The sequence below is a fragment of the Diceros bicornis genome (assembly GCF_020826845.1).
Source record: "Diceros bicornis minor isolate mBicDic1 chromosome 13 unlocalized genomic scaffold, mDicBic1.mat.cur SUPER_13_unloc_1, whole genome shotgun sequence".
NCBI classification, from domain to species: Eukaryota; Metazoa; Chordata; class Mammalia; order Perissodactyla; family Rhinocerotidae; genus Diceros; species Diceros bicornis.
Genome location: NW_026690866.1, coordinates 14,190,590 through 14,212,417, shown reverse-complemented (window position 1 = coordinate 14,212,417; position 21,828 = coordinate 14,190,590). Strand labels below are relative to the sequence as shown.

The 21,828-nt window shown below is 48.8% G+C and overlaps 2 long non-coding RNA genes across 5 annotated transcripts in view; both read right to left on the bottom strand.

The window, feature by feature from the left end:
* Window positions 1–381: 381 nt before the first annotated feature.
* LOC131401726 (uncharacterized) overlaps window positions 382–21,828 on the bottom strand; it is a 100,722-nt gene continuing 79,275 nt past the window's right edge. Inside the window, exon 4 of the long non-coding RNA XR_009217899.1 lies at window positions 382–402. This is a non-coding gene — a long non-coding RNA (uncharacterized LOC131401726). The remainder of the gene's footprint in view (window positions 403–21,828) is intronic.
* On the bottom strand, window positions 7,846–16,382 carry LOC131401725 (uncharacterized). 4 transcript variants are annotated; one of them, XR_009217894.1, is made up of 5 exons: window positions 16,330–16,381; window positions 12,185–12,333; window positions 12,047–12,113; window positions 11,625–11,764; window positions 7,846–7,981 (listed from the first exon to the last, which is right to left on the bottom strand). It is a non-coding gene; the product is annotated as an uncharacterized LOC131401725 (long non-coding RNA). The 4 variants fall into 4 exon arrangements; XR_009217895.1 differs by having other exon boundaries at window positions 11,625–11,755; XR_009217897.1 differs by lacking the exon at window positions 7,846–7,981 and adding an exon at window positions 11,205–11,275.

Here is a 21,828-nt window from a genome sequence, read left to right as displayed (position 1 = left end):
TGTGCTTCCTGACTTGCAGGGACTGATGGCACTCCCCCAGCGGCAGGGCCTGATGGGGAGGCTGAGTGCAGCTCAGACACAGCCTCCTGCAGCTCTGCAGGCAGGCAGCTCTGAGCTTCCCCAAGCCGGGGAGCCTCATGGGGGGCTTACATGGAGCTTCTGTTCCCGCATCGCTAAGATGAGCGTGACTCCCCAGCTCCCAGGGGTGGCCGTGGGGCTCTCATGAGAGGAGGTTTGCCAGGTACTGAGAGCTCAGGGGCCAGTGCAGGGCTTTCTCATCCCAAACATCAGGTTCCTGCTCCCTGGCCCAACTCCAGGTTCACTCACTTCCAGATCATCCTCCATCCCAGTGTTTAGCAGCTTCAGGTGATAGAGGTACATGCCCAGGAAGGGGATGACACCCTGTGAAATCAGGGTGGGAGGGGCGATGAGTCCCACCTCTCAGGTGCCCCCATGGACCATCCCCCAAATCACTTCACCCCATCCTCCTTCCCACCACAGACTCCCACAGAGAACAGCCTAGGACCCTCAGCAGCCTCCCCCCAGTTGCCCCCTCCAGGACCACCCAACGTCCCCGTCAGCTAGCAGGGGCGGCTTTTGGCAAATCCCAGGTTGTGTGGTCCCTGCCACTCCCCCCCCAAATCCATCCTCGGCCCAGCCATTCCAGGCCTCCTCGTGATCACTTCCAGGGCAGACATTTCAAGCTCTGGGGCCCTAGGAGCTGGGCTGGAGGAGGAGGGACTCCTCTCTTGGGGAGGCCTCCAGCCATGAGGGAGGAGACCCCCTCCTCTGACACCTGGACCCTCCCCCTCAGGCCCCCTCACCTGCTGCTACCTCTCCTGGGCTCCCTGGGGGTCCATCTCCAGGGTAGCCCTCACAGAGGTCACATCCTGCAGGTTCAAGGACAGGCTCCGGAGGCCATGTTCCCTTCCCTGTGTCTCCCAGGCCCCTGATCTTGGACCATGGACATCTGGTGTCTATGGCTGCTCCTATTCTAGAGTGCTCTGATTCTAGTCAAGCCCAGCTCCAACACTCTCTCCTCTGTGACCTCAGGCCTGCCCAGGCCCCTAAGCCTCTCTCCTCATCAGGAAAGTGTGAGGAGGACTCCCTATGCCTCTCAGGGTTCCCTGAGGACTCAGTGTCATCTGACTGTCACCAGTACTCTCCCCTCGCCCCTCAAGGAGGAGGAGCACAAAGCTCCTGCACATTTCTCTCCCCCTTGTACCTCATCACCCCTGTGAGGCCTGCACCACAGATCATCTCCCTCCATTTCCCAGATGAGGAGACCGAGGCCCACAGATGGGCGGTGACTTGCTCAGGGGCCCACAGAAGAGAGACCGCTCCCCCTCCCAGCCAAAGGCCCTGTCCCCCGGCCTTCACTCCTCCTCCAGACACACCTCTGACCAAGGTCCTGTCCTCTGGACTCTCAGGGTGTGTCTAGGCGCTTAGTCAGGCTGAGGCATGGATGGGGAGGCAAAAGGTGTCTCAGGGGGCATATCCAAGTGGCTTCTGCCTGTCCGAGCCACTGGGATTTTCTGACTCCAGGTTGGACCTGAGGCCATGCCAAACGCCTCAGCTCCCTAGGATCCCCTCAGGATTGTCCCTGCACAGAACTCCTCCTTCATTCCCTCAGGAAGGGGACCCCTTTCAGCCACATCTGAGTGACAGTGTAGGGGGTGACCAGGGCGCTATGTAATGGTGACATTTGCATCCTTTTTTACTTGGAAACTTCTAATGTCCTGCCAGGAAGGTCCATTCAGAATCTGTAGTTTCCCCGATAATTCTCATTGCCATCTGGGGCGTATCCTTGTCAACAAGGCACCGGGGTAGACTCTCACTGGGTTGTCAGCAATGACCACTATCGGGATAGAGTGCAGAGTCCCAGAGAGCACACAGTTCTGTCCCAGATCCACCATACGTTCCAAGGCTGGGCAGCCCGTGTGTCTACCTGGCCTGTGTGACCACACAGTGCCCGTCCCTGGGGCAGGCAGGGTGCTCTTCCCTGCGAGGTGCAGTGAAGACCGAAGGAGCAGCAGGGACCTGGCTTCCTGAGGACAGACTGGGCTGCTTTAGGAAGAAAGAAACCCCACCCACTCCATCCACCCGCCAGCCTGGAGGAAGATGAGGGCCAGCTGATGGGTCCGCATGGAAGCCAGAGACCTGCTCATTCTGCCAGCTCCTCACCTCCGGGAACAGTCCAACCAACACGACTCTACACCATGACAAAGGCCTCCTACCCCAAACAGTCCCCACCTGCCCCTGCAGCTCACATCCCCTGCTTCCTGTCAAGCTTGACAAGACACACCGTTATTTCTCAGGGAACATTAAGTGAAAAACTTACCAAAGAACACCCTGCCTTTTCCCTCCTCCCCCTTCACCTTCCCTCCTTCCAGATCTCGAGCCTCCACTCACCTCCGTGAGCAGCTTCCTCCTCTCCCGCTGGTCCAATCTGCACAAGGTTTTAAATTTTTGCAGTTCCTCCTGAGGAGGGAAAAAAGGAATGAAACACTGTGGGGTGGTTTAAAGGTAAATCCCTTTTGTTTGAAAATGCAGAATTATCCAGACAGCCTGGATGAGCATTTTCAATGTGTCCTCTGAGCCCAGAGGTCTCTGGGACTGGGGAGGGGGCTCTCCTGTTGCCACCTGGGGCCTTCAATCTCTTATCTACTGAACAAACCTGTTTTAAAGAGTTTTGATTTCAGGTGGACAGAGAGTTCTGTTGCTGAAAAGCAAACACTTGAAAATCTTCAATTTGGTTCAAGCCAGGGTCTGGCACTTCGGGAAACTGATTCCTGAGGCAGAACCACTGGCCTAAGTTTCCAAAAAGACTCCATGCCTCCCAACCAGGTCAGACCCTGTCCCCAGGGTTCATTGTCTCCCAGGAAGTCCCAGCTTACTGAAGGGCAATGGCAGCCCTGTGTGGAGTGTCTGGTCCACCCAGGTGGTGCCTCTCATCGAGAGAGGTCTACCCACCTGAACACCCGTCTCCATGTCTTTTTTTTTTTTTTAAGATTTTATTTATTTATTTTTCCCCCAAAGCCCCTGTAGATAGTTGTCTGTCATAGCTGCACATCCTTCTAGTTGCTGCATGTGGGACGCGGCCTCAGCATGGCCGGAGGAGCGGTGCGTCGGTTCACACCCAGGATCCGAATCCGGGCCGCCGGCAGCCGAGCACACGCACTTAACCGTTAAGCCACGGGGCCGGCCCCTCCATGTCTTTTTTAAAGTCTGAATGGTGGGGCTCTGCATTGCCCAGAGGATGGCATGGAGTGAAGACAAGTTCCTCAGGCCTTGGCACTTCTGGGGAAGGGAAGAGAATGTGTTGTGAGGGGGAGGTGGAGCCTTGCTTCCTCTGGCTTCTGTCCTCTCGTGGACGTCTCCTGTCCTGGATGAGACAGAGGCTCAGGAAACCCGGGAAGAGCACAGCTGGACCCTGATGAGGAACACTCTCAGGGAGGAGGATTTTAGCTCAAGCCAAGGAAGGAGCCCAGGATGGGGTGAGCTTCCTACCACTGGGACCAGGAGTCAGGTCATCGAGTCCCTGGCAGGAGGGGCCTAAGGATTGTGCGAAGGCTCAGACCACAGACTTCAATCCTGAGAACTGAGTAAGGAGAAGGAACGGTTCCCACGACTCCAGAGAGGGGTTCCCAGGGCCTCCCACATGTTACCTTGGCCACCTGGATCCAGAGCTCCACCACCCTGGTCCTGTCCTGGGCCACCATATTCGGGTCCCCGAGGCAGGTGGTGATGACACATTTGACCACTCTGTTAAAGTGGGTCGTGGTGGCATGGATAGTGGGTGCAAGGTGCTCATTGGCCCTGTTGTCCCACTGGGACCAGCTGGAGTCCAGGAAGTCATGGGGCATCACTTTCTTGAAGAGCTCCTGGGGAGGACAGGGAGTGTCATGCAGCCCTGCCACAGCCCAGCTCAGCGTCCGCAGCCCCCAGTCCCAGGCCGGGTCAGTGATGAGAGCTGGAGATCAGGATGCTGAGAAAGCGGCCTGAGGCTTGTGGGAGTCCCTGGGTGTTGCCAGTGTCCCCTGAGGGTACCCAGCACAGGATGACCCAGGACCCAATACTGTGGCGCAGGGAAGTGGCATTTGCTCACCGCCCAGTCTCACTTCGTCCAAGCACCAGAACTCGGCTCCTGCTTGACCATCTCTAGGGGCATCTTCCACCCATTCTGATCATCCTGGGGTCTGACTCCTCTTTCAGATGCACATTCCCCCAAGGGAGCAACAACCACGGGCTTTGTTTGTCTGCCATGTAGTCATGTACACATGAGGTGCCTAATAAGTGCTGAGCCTGTTGAGGTCTCCTGGGCAAATGAGTGAACTACCCCAGGAGCAGACAGCACTTCAGTGTACTCCCCTCCCTCACCAAAGCACAGACTATGCCCAACTTCCTCTCTGCTCCACCTCATCCATCTGTACAGCCACTCTGCATGGCAGCTGCTCTCAGTGTCCATCTCTACTGTCCACATGAGAACAGCAAAGGCTTGGGAGATAAGAAAGCTGCTCAGGTTACATGAGGGTAAGCAAGGAAGCTGGACCGAGATCATGGGATTCTGGATCAGGAAATGGCAGGTGTGGGGCAGCTCATGGCACAGGGAAGGCCGGCCCCACCTGCCCTGAGAGCCCCACTGCTCAACACATCCATCAGTGTCAACTGCTCTGCCACCGGCTGGGGAGGGAACTCCAAGAAGTCAGGCTTCTCCTCCCTCAGAAGGTTGTTGCTGGTCAAGTTTCAGGGGCAGGTGGGTTCTGGGGCTGGATATGGCTCTGCTGTTATCTCTCCAGGTGGAGGGAGGATTCTCCCTAGAGCCAATGGTCCAGCTGGCTCCAGCTCAGGAGCTGGCACTGGGGCTGGAGCTGATGTTGGTGGTGGCTCTGGCCCTGGAGGGACTGATGGAGGTGACACTGGCTCCAGCTTTGGCACAGGTGGTGGAACTAGAGCTGGAGCTGGATCTAGCCGTGGAGCTGGCCCTTGCTCTGGCTCTGGAGCTAGGGGGAGATCTTGAGATGGTACTGCAGCAGGAGAAAGAAACAATGTCACTCAAGTAGCTGATTTCCCCTGTGCCTGTCAAAGACAGGAAAGACCCCACTGCCTTGAAGGGAACAAAGCCTCTGAACACTCAGCAAATTTTCTTCCCAGACTGCAGTCACCTCACTTTCCAGCTCTGCCTCAATGGGCCGTGGATGCTCCAGCTGGACCTGGAGAAGGTAGGCGTGTCCCTGCAGCCCCGAGCCAGGCAAGCTGACATGCAGAGAGACCAGCTTCGCTCTGAAGCAGAGATAGTGCAGGGGCTCCCAGAAATCCTGCCCTGGATCCAGGCAGGTTCATACCAGAGAAGAGATGGCACTGGGGGAGGCAAGTTGGCAACAGAGTCAGAAGCCTGGCCTTTCCCTCCACACTTCTCCCCCAAGGCACCTGGCTTGGGACTGGGCCCGTATGCCTGCCCCTTCCCATCCAAGGGAGAGCCCCACGGCAGCAGTGGTCCCTGTGAGGCTACCCTGGCAGTGGCAGGTCTGCTTATACAGCAGGTTGAACACAGATTCTGTCGTGACTCTCTTCTCACTGACACTCTTCTCCCAAAGGGCTGGGACACAGCCCAGCCCAGCCCTCCATGCACTTGTACAACTGGACTGAGCACTGAGGCAGATTTGTGAGCAGGTTGCTCACACATCTCCTATCTTGGGCCTGGAGGTTGATTTCAGAAGAGGTGGATGTGGGGAGGCAGATTTTGATGGGTCTGTGGTGGGAATGGGTCTCTTGGGGACAACTCAGCCAAGCCACCCTTCTGATTCCCAGGGGTCTTGACACCCATCCAAGCTCTTTGAATCCTGTTCTCTTGGATTGGAAGCCACCAGACCTCGGCCTTCCCATGGAAATCAAAAGATGCATGAGATGTGGGTTCTGAAATGCCCGCCCCAGCCACAGCCCCCATCTCTCCCTCCACACCTTCTTCTGTAGAGACAGGAAGCCCTTTTTTCGGGACCCAAAGACCACTCACGTTTTCAGATGGTCCTGTGCTCTGCCCTCCTGGCTGGAATAAGGAAAGATGCCTCTAGATGTAAAGGAGGCTATCAGGGCACCACTTAGGATGTACGATGGAGGACAGGACCTGCGAATGATGTCCAATGTGACTGTCTGACTCTCAGACAACAATTGAGGCCCAGTGATTGTATCGCCTTTATTCACTGAGTTGTGCTAAGTGTCTCCAAAAGTCCTGCATGTAGTAGGTGCTTAATCTACATGGTTGCATGATTGAAGTCCAACCAGAACCTTTGCAGACACTTGAGTGGGACTGGGGCCCCTCTGCTGCCACAGAGAGCCCTAATTGGCTACCACAAGGAAAACGACCAGGACCAGCTGGACAGAATCTCCACCTCCTTGACAGGGTGGTTTCCATGTGCTTTTCCAAACTCAGAAAGGCCACATCCCAGAAAAGGATGAGGCAGACTACTTTTCGTGACAAAGAGAGAAATAATAACCATGAACAACCACAGCATGTCTACAGCCCTCTCTGCAGATCCAGGCACCAGGTAAGCACCTGCCATTGCTGATCCCATTAGTCCCTACAAGACCACCATGAAATTTACCCCCCCCCCACTTTTCAGAAGAGCAAACTGAGGCTCTGAGAGATGTGGGGATTTGCCCAAGGTACACAGCTGGCAGAGGGCAGAGTCACCACTGTGCTGAGGAGGGAGTGGCTACTCACCTAGTAAACAGCTGGTCCAGGACCCGGTGGGATGTGTCTGAGGCTGATTACTTGACCATGAAGGTGGTGAAGCTGGAGATGTTCCTACTCAGGAAAGCTGGTGCCATGGACTCTGTCAGCTTCTGCATCATGCCACCTGGAAGGCACGCATCCTGCAGGCCTCATTTAAATTCACAGTGGACTCATGCTCACACTGGGGGAGAGGAGGAGGGACATACAGTCAGTGACACAATGGTGAACCACCAGGAGGACTGAGGTGACTTTCTACCCTCCTGTGTAGCTTGTGGAGAGGAGTGGAGGTTCAGATTCCTTTGAGAGTGGCACTGTGGGGCACTCTAGTGAGAAAATTCTGGGGCAGTGGTTCCCAGTGGAGTCTCAGATTTGAGTCTGGATTTTAGCACTGCGTTGATCATCTCAGGGCCCTGGGTGTGAAGACCCCTCTGCACCCACACTCACATAAGAGCAGCCTTGGTCATTGATGGACTGGTGCACCTGTGTCCACTCCAGGGAGATGGCAAACTGGAAAGCATCCACCAGCTCCTCAACCATCTCCTGGGTGCAGCTCTGCAGTGACAGTGCGCAGCAGTCAGGCCAGGGGGGATCAGCGGGCCTGCCTGGAGTTTGCCACAGTGGGAAACCCCAACACAGATCAGGCACAGAGCGGCATCTGCACAGACTCCACCAGGAAAGGAATGAGAGTCACCTTGAGGTCCTGGCATTCACATGCGGATAGAGGAGCTTGGTCCCCAGCACTCACCTTCCTCTCCTGCAGCCAAGATCTTGAGTATCAACATGACACACTGCCCAACTCCCACCATCTAGCTTCATGCTCCTGCCCAGCCTGGATCCTCCACATCCCCAACTTCCCTAACTCCACCCCCCCCCCACAAACACACAATGAGGGTCAAGGGGTGTGGGGCTGTCCTTTTGGGATCACAGTTCTGGCCTGACCTAGAGTGGCCTGCCCTGGCCTACACTGTTACCTCATGGTTCCTCCTTCCAAAAGGCCACACACATTCGAGGTGAGGGCTGAGCCAACGTCTAAAGTGACTTAACACACTCTCATTCTAGGTTTTCCGGGGGCCAGAGCCTCGGAAAGTCACGGGATTGGCCAACTTTCCTCATCATCCAAAAACCTGTTCACATGGTTCTCTTCGATGAGGCACAGCATCAAGATACTCGCCTCCTACCCTGGGCTGGGGCTTCCTGCAGGCTTACTAGGCTTCAAAATCAAGGTGTCATCTCTGTTGGGAGAATATTCTGGAAGTGAATAAAATGGAGAATGCATGTGAGTGTGTTTCACTCTTTTTAATATAACTTTTTAGACACACAGAAAAATAAAGGGAACAGTCTCATAAACATCCATCATCTAGATTTACCAATGTATATTCCATCCAATTAAAACAATATTTCATCAATGTATAAATTATTAACACTTGCCACACTTGATTCATCCCACGTATTCAAAGAAATATTAAAGTCAAGTAGACATCATGATGTTTCATCCCATTTTAGTTCCATCTCTAAAAAGTGAGCACACTTTGCTACAAAATCCAAGGCCATTATCACAGAACAAAAGTGTAATTAATTAAACCAAATTCATACCTCTGGGCACAGATGAGTGAATTTGAATGGACTGTCTTACAACGGCCGTGGGGAGAATGGGTCATCACAGTTGGCAAGCCTATGGGCTCTCTCTAAATTTGTAAAATCCAACTCAAAAGTGTTCTTCCGTGCCTAGAAACACATCATCCCCTTCTCCTTTATTTATTTGCTTAATATTCATTTTCTAGGATTAACCTACAATGTAATTTCCTGCAGGAAGTCTTTTCTGATTTCCGCCTGCAAGTATGAGTTTGTTCACATCAAATAATTGATAAGTTTCAATTCTCTATTCTTGTTATTGTCAGCTACAACATAAACTCCAGGAGGGTAGGACACACAGCACCCAGTGGACATGGGGGGAGGGGTGCAGGTCCCCCAACGTGGACCTCTATCCAGACAACCACTTAGAGGTGTGCTGTCTGATATGCAGCAGCAACAAGTCTCTTTTTGAATTAAAATTAACTTTAGTTAAATAAAATAAAAATTCTAGTACCTCAGTAACATTAAAAATCAGTAACAATAAAGACGAGTCACAATATCATCCTTCGAGCACTCAACAGTCTCATGTGGCTATGCACTGGACAGCACAGATATAGAACATTCCACCACTGCAGAAAGTTCTAGAACATTGGTGCTCATCTAGAGTGGGACGTGGCAAACTATAGCCTATGGATCAGGAAACACATCCACCCCCAATCCTGTAAGTCTGCTTCACACACAGCTGGAGGCCCTCACTGACCATCTGGCCCAGTGGATTTCAGTACAGAGATAAGGAAACAAATGTCCAGAGAATGGCGGTGACTAGTTTGAGGTCACAGAGCTGTCTAGGAGAAGGTGAGGGCCACCTATATTACACTGGTGTCCTTTTATCTCTCTCAATGGTGAGGAAAGACTGGGGGAATGTGCCACCACCTGCCAGCCTGAGAAAGTTCAATGCCCTCTCAGCCCCAGGCATCCAGAGTCCCCAGAAAGGCCTCACTTCCTTTCCCAATGACCAGGGAGCCTTACCATCACCAAGGACACTCTTCCTGTCCAGGGTCAAGTTCTGCAGCTGGGTACCATTCTGGGTCAGGCACAGGAATTCCTGATAGATGGCAACTCTGTCCAGTCTCTGTGCCAAGGTGGCAAGGTACACAGGGAGTCCACTCCAGTGTAGTTACTGTGGGGGACAGACCTGGAAGGGCACAAAGGATGAAGAAGGGTGTCTGGAATTCTACCCTGATTTTAGATACCTTGCTTCTGGGTCCTGTCCAAAAGAACTTTCTGCAGTAACGTAAACATTTGTCTGCACTCCCAAATACACTCATTATTAGCCCCATGTTGTTATCGAGCACTTAAAATGTGGCTAGTGTGTGTGAGTGAGGAACTGAATTTCTCATGTAATTTAATTTCAAGTACGTAATATATAAATAAATAACCACAGGGAGAACATTTTTGAAACTTTGGAGTAAGGACTTTTGAAAAAGCATAAAAACAATGAGAACACTGGTAAAAATGGTCAAAATCAACTTTTCAGAAGCCTAGAAATTAATCAAAGGCTTGTAAGAATCTGAGGAGGGTTTAGTGAAGACACACGGTGGAATCTTGATAAAGGTAGCAAATTTTGTGGCACTATAACTTTCACTATTCCCATCCTGCTCTCACAATATCCTCCATAACTTTGAAAACCATCAGTCTTAGAACCATGGCAGCTGAGACAACCAGCAGCCAAGCAGCCATAATAGGTTTAGAGCTCTGAAAAAACCATCCCCATCGAACTGTCACTAGCTGACCTGCCTGGCAGCTCCCTGAAAAAGCCCCATGTTCAGGGCTTGTCCTTATTTGACTCAGAGCTTGCCCAGGGTGAAATGTAGGTCCCCAAGGCACTTGGTAAAAACAATCAGCACTAATTGTTTTCTATTGTAGTGGCATGAGGGAGTGATTCCAGCTGAGGCAGGTAAGAGGTGAGCCAAAAAGTTAGAAGAAAAATTGGGGGAATGAGATGTCCACAGGGGGCTTTGAAAGCTGCAGTGTACTTGTGGGCATCTAGAAGGCCACAAAGGCTCAGGGATGTTGCAGGCCCAGGACAGACTTGAGAACATCTTAATCTCTCACCTCTAGTTGAAGGCTTGGCTTAATATCTGAAAATTTGATTATGTAATACACCATATTAATAGAATAAGGGCCAATACCACGTATTTTCAACCATATATATAGAAAAGAATTTCACAAAATACAACGCCCTTCATGCCTAAAAAAGAAAACACTCAACAAATTAGGAATAGAAAAAAACTTTCTCAACTTATAAATAGCATCGATGAAAAACCCAAGGCTAACACCATATTCACTGTGAAAGACTGAAAATTTCTCCCTAAGACCAGGGACAAGACAATGATGTCTTCCCTCAACTCATATGTTAATAACAGGTACTAGAGGTTCTAATGAGGGCAATTAGGCAATAAAAAGGAATAAAAGAAACCCAGATTGGAAGGGAAGAGGTAAAACTATTAGTTTTGCAGAGGAGAAGACATTGTATATACAAAAACCTAAAATATACAACCAACCACACACACAATATGTGAATCGTATCCCAACGGTTTATAAAAAATTTAAATTGCCCCATGTGGTTAGCGGATTCACTATTGGAGAGCACAGTTAGACTGCTGATATTTGTTGAAACTCTCCAGAAGGGGAGGAGGAGGAGGATGCTGGAGGTTGGTGGCCTCAAATGTTAATGCTTTTCTCAACTCCCAAAAACCTATGGATGGAGATGGTAGGATTAGCTGACAGGGATGTGGTGGAGAATGGGCACCATGTAAGTGACTTCCAGATCAAGGATGTGTCACGGGAGCTCAGAGCCATCAGCCATCAGCTCAACCAATGCTTCCAATCTCCTCAACTTACATCAAGTCGGTGACCAGGCAGGAGTGGAATGTCTCACAGCTGGCTGCCTCTGTAGAGCTTTGTGACCTAGAACAAATGGGAGGGAGAGTGGGTGAGATGGATGTCTCCCGGGGACACAGGGGGCCACTGGAGCCAGTGAAAGATCACAGACCTTGGGGCAAGGGAGACCTGACTTCAAATCCTGGCTCTGCCCCTAACTCATTGTGTGACCTTAGGCAAAATACTCCACTTTCTGAGCTTCAGTTTACCCACGTGAGAAATGGGGAAGGCAGCTAGGACATCACCTCTGGAAAGTTAGAGAACCCAGACACGCAGGGAAAGTGAAGGATTGAAACAATAATGTAACAGATGTAAGTCAGGCAGAAGAATGAGGGTGCTCTCAGGGCAAGGAGAGACGGGAGAGGGGAGACCCCACCTGGTCCTGGGTGTCTCTCTGCAGGGCGGTGTACTCCGAGGATGTGGGCTCCGGGTTGCTGAGGTTCCAGTTGATGTTGCGGAAATGTAGCTGGTGCTCTCTCTGCATGCATAAACTCCAGGGTGCAGAGCCTGGAGCCACTGAGAGGAAGAGCAGACAGGTGCAGACTCTCAGCTCCCAGCACAGAGGCATGGTGGCCCACGGGGTCAGGGTGGTGGGTGCAGACAGCGTCCACACAGGTGGCTGCCCCATCCTTCTCAGGCCTGGGGAGAGAGGGACGTGGCGAATCTAGAGAGAGGTCCTGAAACCTGTGGGGTTTGGGCCAGAACAAGAAGGAGGAAATGGGAGGTGAGTGTGGAAACTGAGAGAGGAGTGGTCACAAAAGTGGTCATTAGGGGCAAGTGCTCAAGGGAGGGCCTTACCTGAGGGAGACCAGTCTGCCACTCAAGGAGAAGGGGCCCAGGCTGCTCTTCTTGAACAAGGATCCAGCTGGGGAGGAAGGAGGAGGATGAGCAGGAGGGACAGGGGTTGGGGGAGGGGCTGGGTGGGATTTAACCCACCAGGAGCTGCTGGGACCAGGGTCTCACCAAGCTCTGCAGGATCCTCTCAGTGGAGTTGAACGTGGCTGAGCTGTTGCTCCTGTCTGATGAATACCAGAAGGTGGAGATGGTGACAGTGACTGTGAGGGTCTTCAGGTTGTGCCCCAAAGCTGCAAGACGAGAGGGAGAGCGATGGCCATCACTGAGAGCTGGCCTGAGACCACACCAGAGTCCTGCACTCATTATCATCTGTCGTCTTCTCTCACAGTGGCACCACCCCCCACCCCTGTGGTCACCCAATTCAGAACCAGCATATCTGCTCAGCTCCTCCTCCCTCCCAGTAACACCCATTCACCTTGCACACTCGTCCTCACATACGCTCCATCCCTGTCCCAACTCAAGTCTTAACTTCCTTCACCCAGAACAACACCCCAGCAGGCACACTGGATGCTCTGTCTAAAGGATTTTCTACATGGACTACTAGAAGAATCTTTCTGAAATGAATACCTCACTAGGGCCACCACTGCTCTAGTACAACCCATGGCTCCCTATGGCCTTCAGTGTTTAGTTCAACCTTCTTGACCTGGCACTCAAGGCTTTACTCAATCTGGCTCCTGCTGACCTTTCAGTCTCATTTTATCCATCTACTGCGAGTTAAACTTCATGCTTCACGCAACCCAAATTCATTTCAATTCTCCCCATACGGCATGTTGTTTCTGGCTGGAGCCTTTGCTCATGGATTCCCCTCTGCCAGGAAAACTCTTCATCCTCTATTTGCCAGGGTCCATCCTAATCATTCTTAAAGACTCCATTCAGGTGAAACTTTCTCTAGCAAGCTCTTCCCCTCCAAATTATGCCAGACGCCACTCCCCAAAACCTCCCACATTGTGTTATAATGGTGTGTTAATTCACAAGACTAGGGGCTCTCTGAGGCCTGGCCTTAGACTGAATCGTTGGTATAATCTTTGTGATCAGCATGATTGTCTTAAAACCAGAATTTCACACCCTGGCTTCCCAGCTCCTGGATCACAACTGGCTGGTAGGGGCTGGAGAGCTTCTCTTGGAAAGGAATAGCCACCCCCAGATACCTGTGGTGGCTTCTGGTGGCACAGATGATGATCAAGTATGCAGGGATGTGGTGGCCGGCTAGGGAGCTGTGGAGAGGGCTGTCATCAGGGAGGGACAGTGTGGGAAGAGCTTCCAGGCTCACCCGGGCTCCAACAGTGGCTGTCCCAGGACCACCATTCACAGGTGAAGAATAAATGAGAGTGAGGGGACGGGTCACTGTGTGAGTAGAGGGATGAGCAAGCCTGTGGATGAGAGGAGCCCAAGAGAGTGAGATGGGTGAATAAGAGAGACTGAACACAGAGGAGAAAGAGATGGACGGGCAGAAAAGTGGACAGATGGATGGGATACCTGGAAAAGGAGGACCAAGGGCGGGGCTTCAGGAGAATAAAAGTGAAAACTATGTGGGGTCAGAATGTGGTGAAGAACATGTCTGTGTCTAAGGCTTTCTCACCCTGGGCTGGGACTCTCCACCAGAACCCAAGAGAGAGAAGGGATGAGTTAGGGCCCTTCCAGGTCCCTCCCTCACCAAGGACAGCGGGTGAAGGAGAACAAGTGCTCCCCAACCCCAAATGCGATGGGACCCATGACATCAGGGCCAGGAATACTCACTGGTGGTAATCGGGGTTGCAGCTCCATAGGTATAACCTGTGGAGAGAAGGCGAGAGAAGCTGAGTGAAGGTTGGGTGAACATAAATGATTAAGGGTGAGGGAGGATGTAGGGACGTTTGAGGGAAAAGCAGAAGGGAAGAGGGGAGGGGTGTTCAGGGAGGTGGCAACGAGGTGGAAGGTGGCTGAACCCAACGGTCACACTGTGATGAGAAGACTGAACTCCAACCAGGAGAGAGAGATGGATCAAAACTAACTTTAGAGCAACGGAGGCAACACAGAACTTTGGCAGAGAGAGTATGGCTGTAGCCCAGTCCCTCACCACTCACATAGAGGCTGTCCCCATCCAGGGTGAGGGAAACCAGGTGGGTGACGCCCAGGTACTCATGGTTCAGCTCCCAGTAGAGTCACTCTCTGTCCAGCCCGGGACCTGCGGGGCTCAGAGTGGAAGGTGCAGACGGTGTCCACCCCGCTGGCTGCCCCACCCTTATCAAGCCGGGTGGAGGAAGAACATGGGGCTGTGCAATACTGAGCAGGTGTCCTTCTGGGTGTGTAAAGTGGGAGAGTGGAAGGGAGGAGGCTGAGGGAGAGGCTGAAGGGGCTGCTCTGATGTCTGCAGGGGCTTTCCTCGGTGTCTCCCGTCTGAGACAACCCCCACACAAGTAAGGCCTGACTTCCTTTAGGATGCGGAAGGGGGCCTGTGAGTGGCCAAGTGGGGTGAACACACAGACCTGGGTGAGGGGGCGCCTGCAGGTCTACACGGACAGCAGCGAGGAGAAAAGTCAGTGCCCTGTGCCATCTGACACATGCAGGCAAGAAAGTACCGTTACATACTCTCGGTTCTACACTCCAAGTTCTTTTCTTTCTATTTCTTTCCTACTCCACAGCCATCACCCAGACCTAGGGAACAATCATCTCACTCGTAATCTTCTTCCCAACACCTCCTGCCTCCTAAGTATTCAATCTTAAACCTCAGGTCCATTTTAACCAAAGTGCTTAGACCAAACGCCAATCACATCAGCCATCTGTTCGCATCTCTCCAGAGTGTTCCCACTGGTCTTAGAACAGAGTCCCAAGTCACGCCTGACCTGATCCAGCCTGTCCCCCTCGCTGGTCTGGCTCACACCTCTCGCCCTGTGTTGACTCCGCTCATCCATCCCTCTTCTCAGTTCATGAACACAACAGGCTCTCTGCTTCAGGGGTGTCCTCATGCGGGTCCCACTGCCTGAAACGCTCTCTTGAACACACTCCCACACCCTCACTCCAGTCTACCCTTCAGACCAGCTAAATCCAGTCCCAACTCTAGCTCTCAAGCTAAATATCAGTCCTTCTCAAGAGGGCTTCCCTGCCCCCTCAGGTTGAGTCCCCTTGTGCCAAATTCCCACATCACTCTCATCATTAACTGTCTAAAATCCAAATTCCCAAATACAATATAAATTCCATGGAGGTGGGACAAGGTCTCTCTGGTTCTCCAGGAACCCATGCATGTGGCCCAGGGCCTGGCTTATGAGATGAGGAAACATCCCGGTTTGTCTGGGACTGCCCTGGTATGAACACTAAATATCCTGTATCCTGGGAATCCCATCTGTTCTGAATAAATGAGGATGGTGGGTCACCATAAATTATATACTCAAAGACTAGCTATTGCATGACAAGCACACATTCCCCTTAAGAACGTCACAGGAAAGCTAGAATGAAAAAGGCACACACACACACAAACACAATTAGTAGAGGCCAACAACTAAATACAAAATTATTTAACAAGATTCTCTGCAACATGAATCACTAGACTGTTCTTCCAGAAAAGATTCAAGAAACAAAGTTAATTCCCTTTAGAAGGCAAGGTAGAGAGGACAGTCTTTTTGGAGACTAGTGCCCTTCCCTTCAATCTACAGTGTTGCTAAGTATTCCTCCAAATGATTTGAAATGTCATAAAGAAAAAAATGCTCAAAATAAATCTGGCTACTGGCAAATTGAATTTTAAATTTGTTATTAATACAAAGTTCCAATCATCTTTTTCCCTAAATGCTCCTTTATTTCAAATTTTTGTGGAGGATTTATAGGACTTTAGAAGTCAAATTGAATGGGTCTAAGCAATGTTGCTGAGGATCCCTGCTAATATTTCCTGGGATGTCTTCTAATACTACATACACACGCAAAACATTTCTGTATTTATATTATATATAAATTCTGACTTTTGAGTATTATGCAAGTAAATCTATATTTTCTACTATAATACACATTTGCAGTTATTTACATTTGTTTCATGTGTTCTTATTTGCATGTAACTGTGCTTACTGAAATATTTACCACACAGAACCACACAGCTTACCATCTTTCCATCCATCAAACATCAATAATTTTTCTCAAGATACCCTCACTCTAAGTGACTCCATGTGGTGACAACCTGAGCACAGGAAAGCCCACTGGCAGGTCTTCGGCACAGCAGAGGCTGCCGGAAACTGTTGGTACCAGGTCCACAGGGTACTCACCTGGTCACACAGAAATCCATGGATCAGCGAGGACGGGTGGACCCAGAGCCTGGTTTCACCTCAAACTTGACCTCCACGGATGCTTTTCGTGTCTGAGGGGGGAAAAAAAGGCACATACAAGATTTTGAGGCCTTTTATAGGGTGTTGGATGGAAAGGCCACCCCATTCACTTTTCTTTTTTTGTGTTTACTGATTTAATTGTAACTGTTGGCTGTGACTGGATTTTCCTGATTCCTATCTAGCCACCTGCTGCCCAAGATGGGAGAAAGCAGTTTCGTGCTGTGTGCACTTGAGTCGCTCAACTCACTTGGCTGGACAGAGACTTTTTGGAGACTCTGGACCCTTTAAACAAGCTTGTCATTTAGGGACCCTGTAAGTGACTCCCTGACTTGTCAACATTTTCCACACTTCATTCAGGGCTCGGGAGATTTTCAGGCCCTGGAGCAGATTTCCCAACCTTGGCACAACTGACATTTGGGTCCAGATAATTCTCTGTCGGGCCGTCCTGTGCCCTGGGGGACGCTGAGCAGCATTCCTGCCTCCCCCTCCAGACGCCAGGAGCACCCCCATTAGTAACAACACAAACACCGCCTCCAAAAGCAACTAAAGCCCCCTGGGGACAAAATCAAAAGGAGGACGGTGAGGGGGACTCTGAGGAGAAGACGGCGGCACCCGAAGCCAGGAGGAACAGCAGCCTCGGGCGCCCTGAGCAAACAGCCCGGGGGATACGGGGCTTCAGGAGGACGGAGGGACACCAGGCCCTGACAGGGCTGCCCGCGGACCATGACCCTCCCTGGACCCCTACGCAGCCGGGACCACCCGCCGCTCACCACGCCCCGCTCCTGAGGGTGAAGGTCCACGGGAATCTGATTCGAGCCCAGAAGACGGGACACACTGCGCAAACATGCCCCATCCATCCAAGGCGGCGCCAGCGCGTCCGCTTCCGGTCTCAGGTGGGTATTCGAGGAGGACGAAAGTTTGGGGGCTGCGAGTTGAGGCGGTGGGTGGGTCGGCCGAGAACCCCAGCCTCGGGGGAGGTGTCTAGTTTCTAGAGTGAGTGCGAAGCTGGAAAACGGGCTGGGTGAGCACCAGGGACAGGGACAAAATCTAGGGGCGGGGCTGTGTGCGGGAACCAGTTCTAAGGGTGGGCTGTGGGTGGGGAAAAGGGTGTGAGTGACACCAGGCCAGGGGGGGCGGTTCTGTGGGCGGGAACAAGGGTAAAGGCGAGACAATGAACCAGGACCAGGCTGTGGGCGTGGGCCAGGCTGTGGGCGGAGCCAGGCCCAAACGTTGTGGGCGGAGACCAGTTCCAGGGGCGGGAAGAGGCGGGGGTTGGGCTGGAATAAGTCAGGCAGACTTCACAGGGGGAGGAAATCAGCTCCACGGGTGGGGCTGGAGGCGGGGCTTTCCGTGGACCCCTAGACTGTACAGGTAGCTGGATGTTGAACAGCTGTTCATCAATCCTTTCCCCACGTTTATACAGCCTAATAGAATGATGTGCCCATATTTAGAATTCTAAATTTTTGTGCATGTTTGTTGTTCTTAATTTCGTTTAAAAATTGGATCATATATTCATATTTCTCTACAACTTGCAGTCCCAAGCCAGTAGATAAGGATATAATGCTATTTTAATTTTAAAAATCTGGGAGAAGGGAGGCCAAAACGTCGAAGATGCATGTATAGGAAAACTTCAAAGAGTGGTACAAAGTCAGTAAAATATTCTCCCTCTACCACTGACTCCCAGTCCTTTTTCACAGAGATAAACATCCTTTTCTCCTCTATTCTTCCAGAAATACTGTGTATATGTGGGCCTGTGTATATGTTGAAGCCCAAGAGGGATGTCCCCAAGCAAAACCTGAAGCCCATGAATTGTCTCATGCATCAGAAGTTACTGAGAAGAGATTTAAGTTTCTGGTGGAAGGAGATGAACCAGTGATGAATCCATAGGAAGACAACAAAGAAACAAGATAATTTTACCATTTAAATGGTCAAAGGAAAAAGTGAGAAAGAAAATGTATTCATAATATCTGATGTAGCACATCTTTGGATAGGATTCGTATGCTATAAAATGGTAAATACTTATGTCATAAAACAGTAGACATTGAATTTGATTTATCCTAATTCATTAAATAGTTATATTTGGCAAGGGGAATTACGTTTTTAACATATGTAAGAACACTTCATGCTGGATTTTTCAGAGAAGGAAGAAACTATAAATAGTCAAAAGCTGAAAAATGAAAAAGCTGTACGAGTAGCTAATTTAGAAATATAGATTTTCAACCAGAAAATTAAACAAGTTGTTTTTGGAACCAGAATCAAGAGCGGGGAAGGTAGCGTTTCGTTATAAGGCTTAAAGTATTATTTGAAAGATGTGCATATAGACACACATACACGCACACACAGGGGAGCCTGAATTTGTATTCCAAAGGGATCATTTAACTCTACAAAGATTTTGTAAAAAGGATTCACTTTACAACAGTAGAACATATTTTGAAAACTACAGACTTCATGCATAAAAAAAGCTGTCATCATCCCGGTGGAAAAATGAATAGGACATCACTTTCCCACCGACACGGTGCTAAGCATTTTACATACATTACTCTTGAGTATTTTCACAGCAACTCATAAGGAAGATGGTATTATCTATCTCCATTTTGCAGATGAGGAAATTGGTGACAGCATATTGCTAAAATTTTCATATAAGTTCTCAATAGATATTGTTTTATGTTAAAATTGTTTATTGAATTTTCTTTTAATTAATAAAATGATATTTGCCATTTTTACAAATAAGCAAAGGATGTTTAAAAACAATTTAGCAAAACGACAGTTTTCTTTTGATATAATTAACTATAGCAATCACTTTATTATTTTTCTGCTCTCTGCCTCACATCTAGGAAGATACTTCCTATCCTAAAGGCTTACTAGAAAACTCTACTAAAAATCAAGAATCAGGGAATACCCATATTACGCAAAGTTCCTGAATACATGCGAAAAAGGCATTATAGCAAATTTTTGTACAAAAATCTTAGATCATTCATGAAGTGATAACACAAATCATGATTAGGCAAGGTATTTCTGTAGAATGACAAATATTTAAACTTTAGACATTTGGAAAGGTAGTTCATTACAGTAACTAATGTGTATAAGAAGAATTTTTTCAAACTCACTAAGTGCCAGGAAATCGTTTGACAAAATGCACTGCAATATTATTCACACTAGCCAAGAGATGGAAACTACCTAACTGTGAATCCGTGGGTGAAAGGATGAAGAAAATCTGGAGCATCCATACAATGGAATATTACTCAGCCTTAAAAAGGGAGGAAATCCTGTATTCAGAATTGCTTGACCGGATTATTTCAGTAGCCATGTGTTTTTTTGCTTAGTCCCCTCTGGTCCATTCGCCAACCAGGAACCAGGGTGATCCTTTTACTTTGTAAGCACCATGACCTCTAATGGATCCCTAAAAGAGATTTTGGAGGTAGACTGCCTGGGTACCAGCTGTGTGACCTTGGTCAATTATATAACCTCTAATAGTCCTCATCCATACAATAGGAGTTAATAGTATTGTCTCCATAACATCGTTGTGAGGATTAAATGAGGGAATACATGTCAGATGCTTAGAGTGCTTGGCACATGGTAAGGCAACATGAAAAATTTAACTGTAATTATAACCAAATTAAATATTGTGATGGCCTATTAATTAAGTTGAACCATATGAAATTTCTAATATTCAACCATTTTGACCCATTTTATTGTTGAATAAATGATAAAACTCAGTCTAGGTAGGTTGCGTAGAGTCAAAAAGGATTGGATAAGTGAAAATATTATTAGAAAAAATAAGCTGAAATAGATTGCTTTGCAATTTACAAAGCAGTTTCTCATACTTTGTTTCATTTAATTTCTATAGAATACTTTTCAGTGTATTATTACCACTGTCTCTGAAGGAGTTGCTGACTGGCCCCAAATCACACCACATTAAATAACACAATTAGAGTGGAAAGATCATTTCGAGTATAAATCCCATATGATATTTTGTTTCCCCTTCATAATATCATCCATCCTCTCAAGAAAGTGATGAAATAATATTGATTCATAGGAACTTAGTCTTAAAGAGACATACTCTCAGATGATAAACACTACGTCTTTGAAACAGGGGTGTTGCGAGAAGAAACTTGGGACCCATGCTTTCTGTGTTTTCAAGTAAATGCTTAAAGTTCTGGGAAACAGTCAAAGAAGGGAAAGGAAGAAAAACAGTCCAGAATGAAAAAAGGTTGACGTATATGTAACTTTATTGATCACCTCAAGATGCTCTTTTAGTTTATGGTCTGAGTCACCCTGCTAGAATACAAATGCTCTTAAGGTAGATCACTGCTATCTTGAAGCAAGGGTAGGCGCTGAGTAAATATTTATTAACGGAATGAAAGTGGCCTTGAATACATCTGCTCTTTACTCACCAGAAGACAGCCCCATACCAGGCACAAAGCATCATTAGCAAAATTTTAAAAATCATATGCTTATTAGCTCGTAATAATGGATTCAAGGCTCCCATTTGTTTCATACATGTAAGTACAGAAGAATTCTGCTGTATTAAGGAATGTTTCCACAGCCTCGCTGTAAAATAAAGCAAGACTTTTTGGCCCATTAATTTCTGGTTCCAGCAGGGCCCATCTCTATACTTACCTCTAACCAATTAACTATAGATTTGTTATCCCAATGAACAGTGATTTGGTATGGAACCTGTTTTATCGGTGTCATGCAAAAGTAGACATTTGGTATGTCTTTAAGTGGTGATATGGATAATAATGTTGATGCAGAGGAAGACAACTAACAATTCTCTCTGGTCTTTGTCAAGGGCATGTGGGTGAAGGGTATCTTGGAGTCACTGGATTTCAGAACTCAAAAAGACTCGTCCAACTCTTCATGTTACAGGTGAAGAAAATGAGGTCAAAAGAGGTTGAGAGATTTGACCAAGACTAATTCCTGGGACTAGAGAGAGATCCTCTGATTCTCAGCTGGCCTCATTGTAATAACATCTCCAGCTCCAAACAGCCAAGAGAAGCAAGTCTGTTGATTTCCAGCTAGCAATGATTCCCCTTCACGTTTTCACTTTCTCTCTCTTCGATGCTTGCTCTGCCCTGACAAGGAAATTATCTGATGTTTACACTACACTTAAGAAGAAGAAAATGCTCCTGGCAAACACTAGTATGATTCAGTGTGGCACTGGAGAGCACAGTCATGAAAAATGAGAATCAAAAGAATAAGAGGTAAATAATACTAAAGAAGAAGAGAAAATCTATTATTTTAGTCGAACATAACTTAAAAGTTTAGAACTGGTAAATAAGTGGAGTAATGTGAAAGGAAGCTAGATTCCTATATGAAACATCAAAAATACTGTTACATGAGCAAGAGTTCATTTAAACATGTAAATAATCATTCCATTCACAAGAGCAATGAATTCTTAATAAGTAGTTAAAATAATTGGAACTGCACATTAGTTAT